Source organism: Bubalus bubalis, chromosome 2 (assembly GCF_019923935.1).
Source record: "Bubalus bubalis isolate 160015118507 breed Murrah chromosome 2, NDDB_SH_1, whole genome shotgun sequence".
Taxonomy (NCBI): Eukaryota; Metazoa; Chordata; class Mammalia; order Artiodactyla; family Bovidae; genus Bubalus; species Bubalus bubalis.
In genome coordinates this window covers 80480875-80497652 of record NC_059158.1, presented here as the reverse complement: position 1 = coordinate 80497652, position 16778 = coordinate 80480875, and the positions used below count along the sequence as shown (strand labels likewise).

Genomic DNA, 16778 nt, shown 5'->3' with positions numbered 1-16778 from the left:
TTTCCACTTGGCTTCTTTTCTGAAAGAATCTCTCTGGCGAGATGTGATTATTGGAATTAGCTGATGTCCTGTTGTCTTGTTAACCTTCCTCACAACCTCAATATCAGTGACAGTTCAAATCACTTGGAGCTTGTGCACAAGAGCCCATAGCAACTTGATAGTCAACTCAGAGATGACTTGGTTTAGTAGACTATGGACTACTCCAGGATTTAGGAAACTACTATCCTTGCTGCCCCTTGGCAGCTTCACGTAAGTCTCTCTGTTAAATTGTAATGGTTGAACATGCCAACAAATTCAAATCCAAAGAGCATTATGTTGATAATGTGCGGTGAATCAGGACATGTCAAATCCAAGGCTAAAGTGTCATCCTTACATTTCACATACATGTATCCTTTGGAATATTGCATACTCTTAAAAGTTTGATGAGACTGGAAAAATATCAGTCAGGCATTCTTTGCAGCTAACAAGTAGATGCTGATTGCTGATACCTGACTTTGCAAGCAAGAGACTAATAGCTCTTTAAGAGGTAAAGTTTCCTTTCTATTATCAATCTGATCTAGCCAAATAGGTCTTCACTTTTTAATTGACATTAAGCTTTGGATCTACTAACCTGCACCCCAAAGTTCAAAAGGTAAAGTCTATCAGGTGAGTTGAAATGTGAGTAGAACATAAAAACATGAAATAAGACTTGTATTCAATGTGACTTTTAAAAAATTTTATAATTGGAGTGTAATTGCTTTACAGTGCTGTGTTAGTTTCTGCTGTACAACAAAGTACATCAGCTATATGTGTACATATATCCCTTTCCTCTTGAGCCTCCCCCCTACCCCCCCAGGTCATCACAGAGCACCAAGCTGCTTCCTGTGCTGTACAGCAGCTTCTCACTAGCTATCTGTTTTACACACGGTAACATATATTTATACATATGTCCGTGCTACTCTCTCAATCCATCCCACCCTCCTCTTCCCACTCTGTGTCCCCATGTCCCCACATTTGCGTCTCTGTTCTGCCCTGCAAAGAGTGGCACATATATACAGTGAAATATTATTCAGCCATAAAAAGGAATGAAATTGGATCATGTGTGGTGATGTAGACAGACCTAGAATCTGTCACACAGAGTGAAGTCAGAAAAACAAATACCATATATTAACAAATATATGTGGAATCAATGTGACTTTTTACAAGGACCAACATCAAGAGCAGTGCTCTGAAACATGGTCTCAGACTGGGAGCATCAGCAACAAATAACGATTTGTTAGAAATGCCAATTCTTGGGCTCCCCTAGAAAAGCGGGGTTGTGTCTCAGCATTATGTTTTAATAAGCCCTTTAGGTGATTCTCTTGCACCCTATAGTTGAGAACATTGATCGGGAGTAGAGATTGGCAAGCTACACTCTATGAACCACAGCTGGCTAAGAATGGATTCACAGTAAACATTTGCAATGACTCATCAATAGGAGAAACTAACATTGAACCCCAACTAAGCAAAATATCTCAACAGGAAGATTAGTAGATGTGTTTTACAAAAAAATTAAAAATATACTCAATCATTATTTTATTATGCTTTCAAACCATCAATACACAAACTGAAAAAAATGTGTTGCTTGTTATATAAGTACTTTCCTGTATCTTCAATTTTGCCTCTTGGTTTGCAAAGCTTAAAATATTTATTATCTGGCTCTTTACAGGAAAAGTTTGCCAACCTCTGGCTTAGAGAAAGAGAAAAACATCTGAAAAAGGTGCAACATATGAAATTCCTCCACTTGTCAATGAAAAGTCACATCAGAAAAGCATCCTGGAATTGTTTCCATGCAGCCAGGGAAATGACAATGGAGTCGTAATAATGAATTGCATTAAAAACCGACAGCTGCATGTATTTTTAAAATATTTCATTTTTCTCAAAGTGATTTTTAAAACTGATAAAAGCTTGATCCTAATTGTAACAATTATCCAAAGCTTAATTAATATATTGCTTAAAGATGCGTGGGTAGTAGGCCTAAGAGCATGGGTTTCATATAGCTCGATTATCATAATTACAAGCATTCTATTTTCTCATTTACTTAATTGATTGTCATAGCTTTCCAGATGAATTCATGCTGCTGGAAGAGAATTGAATACATCTCTGAAAGAAAGGAAAAACCAGAAATGAGGCTATTTAGAAAAGTGAGGTATCTCAGAATATAATCCATGGTGAGCATGAAAAATTGCCCTCGATAATATCTCCTTACCTCTTTGGTTAAAAGAGGCTTTTTTGTGAAATGAAAAAGAAATGAATGAAAAAGTATTATTGATTCAACTACATCTATAATAACACAGGCTCCACTGTCTCTTCAGCCAGAGGTGCCTAACACTCAAGAAAAATTTTCCATTTAGTTTTCCTTATAGAATCTATTAGTTTGGTACATTATGTTGACTATTTGTTATGCCTTTTGCAATGACCTCAGTCCTCACCTGGAGGGAGCGTGGCATGAGAGGTGATTTATTCTCTCTCTGAGGTTTATTCTAGAGCATTTCCTCAGCAGTGGCTGCCTGATACGGCAGGCTAGGCAGACTTACGTGTGGGGGTTTTGTGATGAAGACTATTTTTCAGCAGAGACAAGGATGACCCCACCAAGCATGAGGTGAGGAAAAAGAAAACATTAGAGACTTTCTCTCATTGCGAAGCCTTAAATTTTCAGTTCCCATGCCTGTTTTGTCATTATCTTTGTTGTTGTTTATTCCTAACAGTAACCCCCATGAGGTAGATGCTGCATCAGCTGACAGGTTAGGAAACTGAGACAACAGAGAATTTTATAACTTCCAGGGTGAACTCAGGTCCTCTGGCTCTCAAGCCATGTTCTTAACCAATACAGCTGCCTCTCGCAGGTAAGAACATATACGACCACGCCCACCCATGTCCTATGCAACATGCTGTCATTATTTTAATTTTTAAATTTGTCTTCAGATTGTAACTTCCCCCACATTCTTATTGTGAGGGAAGTATATAATTTACATACTTACCCTTTTAAAGTATACAGTTCTATAAATTTTGATAACTTCATATATTCCAGTAATGACCATCATAGTCAAGATACAGGACCATTCATTCAGTTCAGTTCAGTCGCTCAGTCATGTCCGACTCTTTGCGACCCCATGGATCACAGCACGCCAGGCCTCCCTGTCCATCACCAACTCTGGGAGTTCACTCAGACTCACGTTCATCGAGTCAGTGATGCCATCCAGCCATCTCATCCTCTGTCGTCCCCTTCTCCTCCTGCCCCCAATCCCTCCCAGCATCAGAGTCTTTTCTAATGAGTCAACTCTTCACATGAGGTGGCCAAAGTATTGGAGTTTCAGCTTTAGCATCATTCCTTCCAAAGAAATCCCAGGGCTGATCTCCTGCAGAATGGACTGGTTGGATCTCCTTGCACTCCAAGGGACTCTCAAGAGTCTTCTCTATCACCACAGTTCAAAAGCATCAATTCTTCGGCACTCAGCTTTCTTCACAGTCCAACTCTCACATCCATACATGACCACAGGAAAAACCATAGCTTTGACTAGACGGACCTTTGTTGGCAAAGTAATGTCTCTGCTCTTAAATATGCAGTCTAGGTTGGTCATAACTTTCCTTCCAAGGAGTAAGCATCTTTTAATTTCATGGCTGCAATCACCCCTTGCCCCCTAAATTCTCTCACAGCTCTTTGTGATCAGTACCCTTCTCTACCCTGTGTCTATCACTGGTCTGTTTGCAAACTTCCATTTTACATGAGATTTGCATTTAATTCAGTAGCCACCATATATATGTTTACTGTTTGTTTCCAATCACGCTTTTTTCCAAAGTAACATGCTTGTCAGTTCACATTCTCTTCTGTGTCAACTTGATTTTCTTGTTTGTTTTGCTTTGCTTACTTTTTTGCTTTAGAAAAAGGTTCTTTGAGTAACCCATTATGACAACTTAGTATAAAGACAAGGAGAAATCTGTTGAGGAAGAGAATAGAAAAAGACAAAAAAATCTAAAGATAATAGTTAAACAATATGAAAGTACAGGTAAAAGATTCAGAAATTTTGAAGTAAACCACCATTGATTCAATAATACCCAAATCTAATGAATATTAATAAGAAGGTGCAAGTCAAAAATCTATAACCCCACTCACTCTGATCTAGCCCAACTCACTGGGAACTTTAATACAGCTTCTCTCCTTCAGAGCTCACACACATTTCTGTGAAGTGGAGAGAACGATCTATAAGTTCAATTATCCTTTTTCCCTTTTAGAAGTAGAGGATCCTCTGGAGAGGCATCCATCACTCGCAAGCTCATTAAAAAGGCAAGCCCTCTCTGCCCTCTGGGATTTGTCTTCAACCACCCTCATGAACTCCGCTACTGTACCTGCCTGTGATTCCTTTCTGTGGTTTTCTTCAACGTATGTTAGTTCACATTTCCTTTAGGAAAAGGTAACTTCACCACTATAAGCTTCTCTTCAAACTTTATCGACAGAAATATCTGAGCTAACTTGCAAAGCACGGTATTGATAACACTATGCCCCTCCATCTGCGACACCATTCAAGCTAAAGGCAGCATAGCTGTGGGAGAGAAACAGCAGGCTGGAGCAAGACCAGCATGGGGGACATGCGTGCTCTACAGCAGTGCTTCTCAGGCTGTAACGTGCCTGTGATTACCTGGGAGTCTTGCTAAAGTGCAGGTTAATAGCTCGGGGTATAACCCAAGGTTCTTATTTTCTTGCAAGCTCTCAGTGCTGATGCTGCTTTTTCTTGGAACAACCAGGCTACAGGTCTCCTGTTATGAAGTATGCAGACAACAGGAGCAGAAGGAAAGCATCAGAGAGAGAAACATTTGCCACCAGTGACCCCAAACCGGCATAAATGTAGCCTAAACTTGGAATATGGCCATTCAGATTAGTAATCTGACCTCTTGAGGAGGAACAACGTGTAGTGTGGGAGAAAGGAAGTTTTTTGGCATGAAATCAGAAACTAGGTGGTCCCTCCTAAATGAGGAATCTGGTATTTATTATGGGTACCACTTTGGAGATGAAGAATCCAAGAGTCAAAGTAAGTGACTTGTCCAGTGTCAAAAATTGATAACCAGAAATATAGTATTCAAATTCTATGTCTTTTGACTGGAGTCCAAATGCTTTTTTCCATTATATTATAGTCTTCTCGATTCCATTTGGAATTTCGGAAACAAAGGAGGGGAAAATGCTGGTTTTAAAGGTTACAAGTAGCATTATATCCAAGACCAAAAGGGTAGTCAGTGCTAAAAGTGCTTATAAGTCAGCATAGGAAAAAAAAAAAAAAAAAAATTCCAGAGTCCAGAACATGCAGCCCAAAGAGTACGGAGATACCTGGGGAATCAGTCTTTGAATCTGGGACAGAGTCAAAGAAATAGGTTCAGAACATCCATCAAAATTACTTAATATTAAGTGGCAAAAAAATAAAGAGAACCAGATTTTTCAGGCAGAAACTCTCATCCAGCAATATTTTTAACTGCTATATCCTGGGTTGGGTCAGAGGATGGGCTGTACCTCTACTTTGCATCTGGAAGCAACCTAGATCAGATGTAGCCACAAATCAAATAAATGTTTTTCAATAGGAACACACAGCACACTCTGCAAAGGCTTTGCATGTGCTTTTTTATTTCCAAGTCAAATGGAGGGAAGAGAAAATGACTCCAGGGAGACAAAGGAGAAGAGTCAGAAACAGAGACAATGAAAACTTTAAAAGGAAATGAGGAGCAAAGAGCAGGAAGAAAGGGAAGAGAAGAGAAAGCAGCCACTCAGGTCAGGTGGAAGGTGAGGGAAGAGTCACACCTATTTTCACTTTATGTTGACCGATGTGTCTGCTTTTGCTGCTACTGTGCAAAGTGTTACGGATTTCAGTCCATTTTCCAGCAAATTCTCTTGCAGCTGAGCGTACAGAAAAAGGAGAGAGTGGGGAGGCTCCCCAGAGGCAGTTGTCAGTCGTGCTTTTTTCTAAGGTAATGTGTTTGTCAATTCACATTCTCTTGTGTATCAGCTTGATTTTTGCTTGTTTGCTTGTTTTGCTTTGCTTACTTTTGCTTTAAAATTATTCTCAGTTGGTTCTGATACCCACGCCAGAAATGCTGCTTTCTTTTGCATTAAGTTTTGTAGGATTGCTATGGCCTGGACCCCAAAGATTAGACCCTTCGATTTCCACGGGCCTGGATTAATTAATAAGTGAAATACCTAACTACCATTTTCAGTGGAGAAAGAGATAGTTAGATACTCATTCTCCGCCTTAGAAGGCAGGTACAACCTAGAGCTATCTAGGGAAATCAAATAGTGACAGCTCTCTAGTTAACAGGGTATTTGAGGAGTTCCGAACCCATCATGCTTCTTTCTAGCAGCTTTTGGGCTTCTGGTTTCCAGTTTCCATAGTTGTTTTCAAGACTGTTGCAAAGCTAGGGCGAGGTGGATAAGATTAAAATTAAAAACCCACAGAACTTGCTGTTCTGGTAAAGGTCCAGCCATATTTCTTAAATAAACACTCCTCAGATTGTTGCAAGACTTTAATTAATTTATGGAGCGCTGATAAAGTTTGACAGTGAGAATTGTTGTTTTTTTTTTCCCCCAATAGTTACATTCTTTTCATGGAGGAGCAGATTTTCGGAGGTCCTTATTCTACTATTCTGGAAAACGATTATTGGCAGTTCATAGATTCATTCTGTGTGTTACTGATAAAGGAATGCTTTTTCATTCAACAAATATTTATTGTTATTTAGCATACATCAAAAATTATTGTGCTAGGTATAGCTGAAGCATGTTAGAAGGTGGCTTCTGTGGACTATAGGGAATAACTGAAAAGGTTTTAAAGCAGATAGCTAGTGGCAGTGGAATATTCAAGGCAGTGGAGATTGGATTAGAGTGAAGAGCCAAGTTTGGATTCAAATAGAACAGGTATAGATGACCACTTAAGTGTAAGATGGAGGGAGCAGGTGGAGTAACACTTTCAGCATTCATTTATCAGAGTTCCTCCTTGTCAATACAGTTTGTCAATATTCTTTGAAACAGATGCTCTTATATTCAGTACCATAGTCTAGGTTTAGAGATGCTAGACCATAGTCCAGCATCCCTAAATCACCTAAGCTTGGGATTGCAGGCTCACTCCAAGCCTGCAATCGACTCACACCACCAACCCCGACTCTTTTTCCCTATATGAACTCATGCCCCTTCCTTTGTCACTATGACTAAAGGATTTTATGGGGAAAAGTAAAACAGGGAAGTATAGGTGGCTGCTAAGATCAATGGATAATCTTCATTCAATAGCGTTTATTCTTCATTAATCACAGTGATATTTTAGTTTTTAAAAATTATCTGAAAGTTTGAAAAATATCAGCTATTAATCACACCATTCTAATGCAATTATTATTATTCTATATGTTTCCTTCAAATAGTTCTCTTGTGTTTATTTTTACATGTTAGTAATATTTGCCATGCTATCTGGAATCTTATCTGTTACTTAAAGTTACAAATATTTGTCTTGTTCTGCTCTATTTTTAGTGGATACATTGCATTTCTGCTGAGGAACATATTATAATTTAGTTAAAATGTCTGCTACTGTCAGACGTTTCTGTCAAACAAAGTGACATCATTGTAAGAAGACTGAGAATCACAGACTTAGTATTATAAATTGATATGTGAAAATTATTTTTTTCAATTTCTAAATTGAATTGCTACCTAGCATTGTTATGTATCAGAGCAAGCAGTAAGTTTACTGGGATCTGTGAGGAAGGCTCAGGCTGTGGTTCTCTTGCAGATCAGAGCACATCTCTGGTGCTTTGGGAGCAGTCATTCTTCCATGCACTTAAGCTTTCCCCGTGAAAGGGGGAATACTGGGTTTTGGCATCTAGCAGAAGCACTCCTCTAGAAACAGAGAGCACCAGCCTCTTCAGATCATCACAGGGTTCTCAACTTCCCTCTTAGGGACCTAGGTGGGCCTTTATTTCTCATAGACCAAAAGAGATGAAATGCCTGTGTTTGAGCAGGAACATTTTCATGGTCTGGTCAGCTATTTGCCACCCTTTCCTCAAAGTTTACTTTATTCTATTCCCAGGAAAACAGTCTGTGGAGTTGGTTGAGAAGAGTCCTATTCACAGTACCCAGAACATCCTTTTCACATGCGAAGCCTTATTCAATTTATTTTGAAATAAGCTCCTGCTGGGAAGGGCTGCTTTTCTAAAAGTTGTGAAATGCAAGAGACAGTAGCAGCTGCTCACTTGCAGGCTCAGAAAGAATGAAATGAGCAAAACACCCTACCAGCCTCCATTATTAGATAATTAGCAGTTCTCCTCCTGTATCAATTGTCCGTCAGCCAAAGGAGGTGTAAGTTTCCTTTCCCCAATTCCTATTTCATATGCACCAACATTTTGAGTGACTAGACAGAAACAAGTCAGAGACTGTCTTTGCTTTGGCCTGAATAAACTACATCTTCAAAGACTTACCTTTTCACTCAGAGGTTTGGGGTGACGCAGGTGTATAACCCAAAGAGAGTTTCACTTGTGTTGAGAGGAATGGAAGCAAGTAAGTTCAGGACTGAAAGGGGCCTTTGAGAGCATCTAGTTCAGCAATTCTCAAAGGCCATCCATTTACCAGTCTAGCTGACTACAAAAATCTTACCACTGGAGCTTTTAATAGTATAGGTTATCACCTCTCAACTCTGGGGATTCTAACAGTGGAACATTATTGATGAGTGATACTTCTGTTTGGTCATGTTTGCAACCCATTTTTAAATGAGAAAATGAAGGCCCAGAGAGAAAAACATTCAGTCACTTATTCAGTCATTTATTTGTCAGGCAGCTATTGACAGAGGCAAATCAAAATTCCCCATCCTAGTTTTTACATTCTGTTACATGGTCTTCCTAAAACTGTAACTACAGGCCGTGAAAAGTAAACGCACTAGTCGCTCAGTCGTGTCTGACTCTTTGCGACCCCATGGGCTGTAGCCCACCAGGCTCCTCTGCCCATGGAATTTTCTAGGCAAGAATACTGGAGTGGGTAGCCATTCCCTTCTCTAGGGGATCTTCCCCACCCAAGGATCAAACCCGGGTCTGGACCCTCCCAACCAAAGGATTGAACCCAGGTCTCCTGCATTGCAGGCAGACTGTTCACCATCTGAGCCACTAGGGAAGCCCCAACTATGGGCTAAGTACTTTCAAATACCAATTGAGGGCTCATGGAATAAAGTTCTAAAGAACTAAAGATCACTTATTTTGAGAACAAAGCATTTTGTTTTCCTATAAACAAAGAAGACCCCCAGTGACTAATTATTTAAGCATAGAATTGTAGTTAAAATGCTTTTTACATTGCCTCGGCTCTTCCCTATTACCTCAACAGGGTAGGGGAAATTTACTTGTTTATTTAACAAATATTTTAAGTCTAAGCACCTCTTAATACATCAGATTGTGCTAGGCATATAGCTCATGAACAAAAGACACATACTCCCTATTGTAACGGAGCTTACAGTTTAGTGAGGGTTAAGGATAATTAAACAGATAGTTTGCTGTTGAGTATGGTGGGTGTTATGACAAGCAGATTGTCAGGGAGTTTCCAAATTTTTAAAGCCTTTATATAGTTACGATGGAGAAGGCAATGGCACCCCACTCCAGTACTCTTGCCTAGAAAATCCCATGGACGGAGGAGCCTGGTAGGCTGCAGTCCATGGGGTTGCTAAGAGTCGGACACGACTGAGCAACCTCACTTTCATTTTCACTTTCATGCATTGGAGAAGGAAATGGCAACCCACTCCAGTGTTCTTGCCTGGAGAATCCCAGGGACGGGGGAGCCTGGTAGGCTGCCATCTATGGGGTCTCACAGAGTCGGACATGACTGAAGTGACTTAGCAGCAGCATACAGTTACAAAGGAATGATTTTGGCCAAGTTATTTCCTATTGATTCAAAGAAAATTAAGGATATGAGCATATTCATAAGTGGATAAAATAATAGCAGTTCAAATCAGACAACCAGTGCTTATGGTAGAGTGGAGAGGTTGGCAAATTCTTTTCTCAAAAAACAACTATAAAAGTCAACTAAATTCTTGTAAACACCCATTTCAGGGCTCTGGAAATTGACTAAAGGCAAACAACAAATTGAGGAAAGTTGCTTCACAAAAATCTGCTAGAACTATATATAAGAACAGAGGGCATTTGTGGCTTTCGTTCCTGGGATGGCTCAGTCAATGTAATTTTGCAGGGTAAGGCTAGTCATGAAAAGTGAGAGCTTTGTTGCTGGAGGGTGCTTGGAGTAGAATGTGAAAATCCATGTTTCACCGGACTATTTCAGAAGTAGCAATATTGGTAATTGGCAGTTCTGCAAGTAAAGTTAGTTGCTCTGCTCGCCTGAAGTTGCAGTTCCAGTTGGTGAGAATAGAGTGACCATAGTCACAATAGTCGATGCAAGGCTTTAATAGAGAGATCTCAGAACAACAGTATTATGAATGGCTGACTTCTTATCTGAAACAGTGGAGACCAAAAGGCAATGCAATGACATTCAAAATTCTTAAAAAAAAAAAAAAAAAAGTCAGTGAATATATCAATATTCAGCAAAACTATCCTTCAGAAATAAAGATGAAATAAAAACATGCCTAGATGAATGAAAACCAAGATACTTTTCTGGCAGTCTTTTCTTCCAAGAATACTAAAGTCTTTCTCAAGGATAGAAAATGGCATCAGATGTTGAGGAGGTTCTACAGAAAGAAATGGAAACTAGTAACAGCCTATATAAGTATTTGTTTGTCTCTTGATGACTTTAAAAGATATAAAGTTGGAACAATTCAAAATTGGAATTAAGAAAAACATTTATGATAGCATCAAAAAGACTTGGAATAAATTTAACAAAAGAAGTGCAAGATCTGTAAACTGAGAATTACAATGAATTACTGAAATAAATCAAGAAGATCTTTAAAAACAAAGAGACATTTCATGTACATGAATTAGAAGATTCAATATTCAAAAATTCCAGCAGGCATTTTTTTTCACTTGACAACTTGGCCCTAAGATTTACACAGAAATGCAAAGAACCCAGAATAGCCAAGACAATTTTGAAGGAGAAAAAAAAAGGAAAAACCTGAAAGGTTTCGGTCAGTTCAGTTCAATCTCTCAATTGTGTCCAACTCTCTGAGACCCCATGAACTACAGCACTCCAGGCCTCCCTGTCTATCACCAACTCCCGGAGTTCACCCAAATTCATGTCGATTGAATCGGTGATGCCATCCAACCATCTCATCCTCTGTTGTCCCCTTCTCCTCCTGCCCTCAATCTTTCCCAGCATCAGGGTCTTTTCAAATGAGTCAACTCTTTGCATCAGGTGGCCAGGGTATTGGAGTTTCAGCTTCAATATCAATCCTTTCAATGAGGTTTACATCACCCAATTCCAAAACTTAATACAAAGTAAATCAATATGGTGGGGTACTTGTGTCATGTCAATTTAAAAACGATTCACAACGTGAGAGTTGCAAGGTAAGTTTTATTTGGGGAAAAATGAGGACTGCAGCCCAGGAGACAACACCTCAGATAGCCCTGAGAAACTGCTCCAAAGAGGTAGGAGGGAAAGGTCAATATGTGATTTTGTTGAAGGAGGAATTCATGCAATCAAGCTCTTATCTTATGAAAGGTTTTCTTTTCTGCTAGTCACAAGAAGCTGATGTCACCACAAAGGAACTTAGTGTTTTTCTAGAAGTGGAAAGATACAAGGGTTGGGATCATGAAATCAGTTCCTGAAAGCATCTAACTATCTAAAGACTCATTCCACCAGTTTTCCTGGAGCACAATGTGCCTCATTCTCCACCCTGGACTCCCTACAGGGTGTGTCAAAGGTCAAGAGCTGCAGTAGCACAGGATTCAATCCCTACCGAGGCAGATGGCAAATGCTCTTGTTGCTGCTGCTAAGTCACTTCAGTTCAATTGCTCAGTCATGTCTGACTCTTCGTGACCCCATTGACTGCAGCATGCCAGGCTTCCCTGTCCATCACCAACTCCCAGAGCTTACTCAAACTCATATCCATCCAGTCAGTGATGCCATCCAACCATCTCATCCTCTGACGCCCACTTCTCCTGCCTTCAGTCTTTCTGAGCATCAGGGTCTTTTCCAGTGAGTCAGTTCTTTGCATCAGGTGGCTAAAATACTGGAGTTTCAGCTTCAGCATCAGTCCTTCCAATGAATATTCAGGATTGATTTCCTTTAGGATTGACTGGTTTGATTTCCGTGCAGTCCAAGGGACTCTCAAGAGTCTTCTCCAACACCACAGTTTAAAACCATCAATTCTTTGGCGCTCAGCTTTCTTTAGAGTCCAGTTCTCACATCCATACATGACTACTGGAAAAACCATAGCTTTGACTATATGGACCTTTGTTGGCAAACTAATGTCTCTGCTTTTTAATATGCTGTCTAGGTTGGTCATAGCTTTTCTTCAAGGAGCAAGCATCTTTCAATTTCATGACTGCAGTCACCATCTGCAGTGATTTTAGAGCCCCCCAAAATAAAGTGTCTCACTTCAGTTATGTCCAACTCTTTGTGGCCGGCCCTATGGACTGTAGCCCACCAGGCTCCTCTGTCCATGAGATTCTTCAGGCAAGAATGCTGGAGTGGGTTGCCATGCCCTCCTCCAGGGGTCTTCCCAACCCAGGGATTAAACCCACATCTTTTATGTCTCCTGCATTGGCAGGTGGGTTCTTTACCACTAGCACCATCTGAGAAGCCTGGCAAATGCCCTTGGCAAATGTCAATTTGTCACTGACAATAAGGATAGAACTATAGATCAGTGGTGTGGAATTGAGGGTTCAGAAATAAAGCCTTACACTTATGATTCAGTGATGTTCAACAAAGGTGCTAATGTAACAGGAGGAAGAGAGGGGGCAGGGCACAACTTTTGAAAGAATGACATGGCCCAAGGACACAACATAAACTGATTAGAATCAAATGGGACCAAAATGGCAGACAAGACTAGACCTTGATCTTCAATCAGCAAGTGAAATGACACACCCAGAGGTGCCATGACAGTTCCAAGGCCCTGTCAAAAGACCAAGGAGTGGGTGGTGGCCCAGATCCTGGAAATCTCCGTCCCTTCCCCAAAATAGTTGAAATAATCCTCCCACTCATTAGCATATGAAATTGCCCAGCCTATTAAAACTAACCACACCACATTTCACAGCTGCACTCATCTTCTGCAATGGCCCACACTCTATGGAGTGTGCTTCTCTTTGAATCTGAATAAATCTACTTCTTACCTATCACTTTGTCTCTCACTGAACTCTTTCTGTGATGAAACATCAAGAACCTGCGCTTCATTAGGTCCTAAAACCAGGTACCATGAGTTTTGGCTGGGTTTGAGTCCCAGTCATGTGGGTTCAAGTCCCAAGCAGGGTTTTGGCTGGATTTGAGTTCCAGCTACATGGGTTTGAGTCCCAAATAAGGTTTTGGCTGAGTTTGGGTTCCAGCCACATGGGTTCAAGTCCCAAGCAGAGTTTTGGCTGGGTTTGAGTCCCAGCCATGTGAGTTCAAGTCCCAGACTGGGTTTTGGCTGGATTCAAGTCCCAGCACATGGCTTCAGGTCCCAATCTGTGGTAAATGGTTTCACTAAGACAATTGAATAGGGAAAGAAAAATCCTTTTTTAATAAAAAATGATCTGCAACACTAAGATATCTTCAGCAACAAAATGGTTTTACTTGATATCTTACACCACACACAAGAATTAGTTCAAAATGGATCACAGATCTTAATGTAAAAGCTGAAAGACTGGTCTGAAAAAGTGAATCTAAGAATCAAGTTGGAATGGCGTTTTGGTTGTATCCAGAAGGTACTGTCACCAGGCAATCCAGGAATACTCAGACCCTGCTTCATTCACAGTACCTGGAGAAGATGAAAGCCCAAGAAACAGTGGCCAAAGAAAATCACAGCCCCCCTTGTGATTAAAGTGGGCATGGACCCCAAAACTAAATGATGAAGACTGGGAAACTGAATAAGAGACCCTAGAATTGAACCCCTCTTATTTAATTGGCAGTCTGCCTTGTTAAGTGATGGGTGAAAAGAAAGTGAAAATGAAAAGGTATTAGTCACTCAATCCTGTCCAACTCTTTTCGACCCTATGGACTATAGCCTGCCAGGCTCCTCTGTACATGAAATTCTCCAGGCAAGAATACTGGAGTGGATTGCCATTTCTTTCTCCAGGAGATCTTCCCAACCCAGGGAGTGAACCCAGGTCTCCCACATTGCAGGCAGATTCTTTATTGTCTGAGCCACCAGGGAAGCTCTAAGTGATGGGTGATCTCATCCAAACTGGCCTAAGAAGAAAGAATTTAATGGGTTGTAAATGAAAAACTCAAAGGAGGAGCTGTCTTCAGGGATGCTCTGTCCTGTAGCTTAATTTCAAGGTACCTTTCCATCCATATCTTAACATAATCCTGTGTACTGGCTCCATTCTCAGGCAGTCTGTTTCCTTGTGATTGATGATGGCTGTCAAAGTTCTAACATCACATCTTCCCATCTCAAGTCCAGTGTAAAAGAGCCATTTTCTAACAGTCTCAGAAAAAAGTCTCATTGGTTTGTGCTCCCTGAAACACTGAGGCCAGGGCTGGGCAATACTCACCACCTAGGACTGAGCCATTTGCTCCAGCAAACAGGAGCCCCACCCCAAGAATATAAATGGAGGGTGGAAAAGAGGGTAGCTTCCCAGAGATAAACTAGATAACTCTTTCCTGGAAAAAAGCAAATGGGTGCTAGGAAATAAAAATCTCAGAGATTTCCACTGCAACCTTATTCTTTTAAGCTAATAATTTTCCATTTGTTTCATGCAAAATACAACTAGAAAACATCCATCAGATTCAGAGGGAGAAAGAAGGAGCAGTAAAGAGGACATTTGAAAATCAAACTTTAAAGAAAAAAAATTTAAATGACGTTTGTCCCCAAGTCCTTTTGCTTAACCAAACAAGGACCCAACTACGGTGGCTGCCATAGCTCAGGTGCCCTATGGCAGAAAGAGAAAAGGAGAGAAGCTCAGAGAGAAAGTGAAAGTGAAGTCACTCAGTCGTATCCCACTCTTTTCAACCATGAACTGTAGCCTACCAGGCTCCTCTGTCCATGGGATTTTCCAGGGAAGAGTAATGGAGTGGGTTGCTATTAAGTATCAAGTATCTACACCTGGGCCCAATCAGAGTGAAGAGAAAAGTGGAAGTCCGGCTGAAGGCGGAAGTCAACAACAGCAGCAGGGAGAGGCCTGGGCTTTGAAGCGACAGGCCTTAGAGCAAGGGACCAATTCAGCTGCATGGAGAGGATAGGCAGAGCAAGGGGCCAAAGCTCCAAGCCTCTCCTCCCGAGTGACTGCCAATTGGTCTTTAACAGTTAAGCCAAGAGAAAGAAAGAAACCATGAGTCTCCCAGGGAACTGGTCTTTTAAGACGCCATCATTCTGCTTACTCACGGCAAGGCGCCATTCTTGAGGTGAGCGTTCCTCTTCATTGGAAAGGAAGGAGAGGGTGGGGGCTACCTTTCTCCCACAGGTCTGCGCGTTTAGAGTTGGTTATTAAGCCGTGAATGTGTGTAAAGTGAGGAGAGAAGAGTACAGGAAAGAGAAATGGAGGAAGATAGAGACAGGCCTAGGCTGGATTCTGGCAGAGCCCCAATCTTTAAAGAAAAGGTAGGTTTTCTTTTCCTTCACAGGTATTGTTGGTTTTGGTTTTCAGAGTCCTTGTAGGTTCAAAGCAGTTTGGACACCGGTTTACCTCCTAATCCCCAGTTAGCAAACCCAGAGGACTCAGACTGTCCTGGAGGCCCACGGAGGAGGTTTGTAAATTGGGGAGTCATCTTTTGTATTCAAGCTGAAGATACAGTAGCCCAGACAGCTGACATAGAACACTAGTTGCATTTTTCTGGCTTTGAAGAGAAAGTATTTTCCTTTTGGAAACCTCATTTGGCCATTTCAAAACTCTTAATAATGTATAAGTTTGAGGAAGTTACCAAATTTTTGCCAGCATCCTGCCACAGATTTCCAAGTTAGCAGTTTTGTGAAGTACCAGGGGAGGAACAGCTGTAGAATGAAAAAGGTGCTCATTCTTGGACAGGAAAGAAGTGTTTGGAGTCTGCTGGTTTAGTGCCAGCAGGGTCAGGGGACTTGACCTGAGGCCTCAGAGCTGAGTGTGTTTCTAAAGAGAACATGGTGTCTGATCAGGGAGAAGAGTTGAGAATGAAAACTGATTGCTTATCAAATCCAGAGTCAATTACATGGAGACAGATCATACTCTGGGAATCTGTTGAAATCCTAGGGCAAGTTATTTTGAGGCTAGGATGGCAGGAGAAAAGAAAGTTGATTAACTGCTGCCCTCCCCACCCCCCATCACCTACATGCTTTGCCAGTAGTGCTCTACATATACGGCCTCACTTTGCGTCTGTGCACATGTCCGCAGTGGCTCAGTCGTGTCTCTTTGCGACTCCATGGACGGTAGCTGAGCCAAGCTCCTCTGTTCATGGGATTATCTGGATGAGAATACTGGAGTGGGTTGCCATGCCCTCCTCCAGGGGATCTTCCCAACCCAGGGATTGAACCCAAGTCTCCTGCAGCGCCTGCATTGGCAGGTGGATTTTTTATCACTGCACCACCTGGGGAACCTGATGAAAGTGAAAGAGGAGAGTGAAAATGTTGGATTAAAACTCAACATTCATAAAACTAAGATCATGGCATCTGGTCCTGAAAGGTTGTTGCTCAACCACGAAATATGCTGGGATTCTTGGCCTCTGGAGGAGAAGAATTCAATCCGGGGCCAGTGACAAGGCTTGATTG

General features: G+C 41.2%; 1 long non-coding RNA gene across 8 annotated transcripts in view; it reads left to right on the top strand.

Moving 5' to 3' along the window:
• The first annotated feature begins 15111 nt into the window (after window positions 1-15111).
• Window positions 15112-16778, top strand: part of LOC102411733 — a 97197-nt gene continuing 95530 nt past the window's right edge. Inside the window, exon 1 of one of the 8 annotated variants that reach the window (XR_006547542.2) lies at window positions 15112-15442. This is a non-coding gene — a long non-coding RNA (uncharacterized LOC102411733). The remainder of the gene's footprint in view (window positions 15443-16778) is intronic. The other 7 variants (XR_006547536.2, XR_006547539.2, XR_006547533.2 and 4 more) reach the window with 7 other exon arrangements.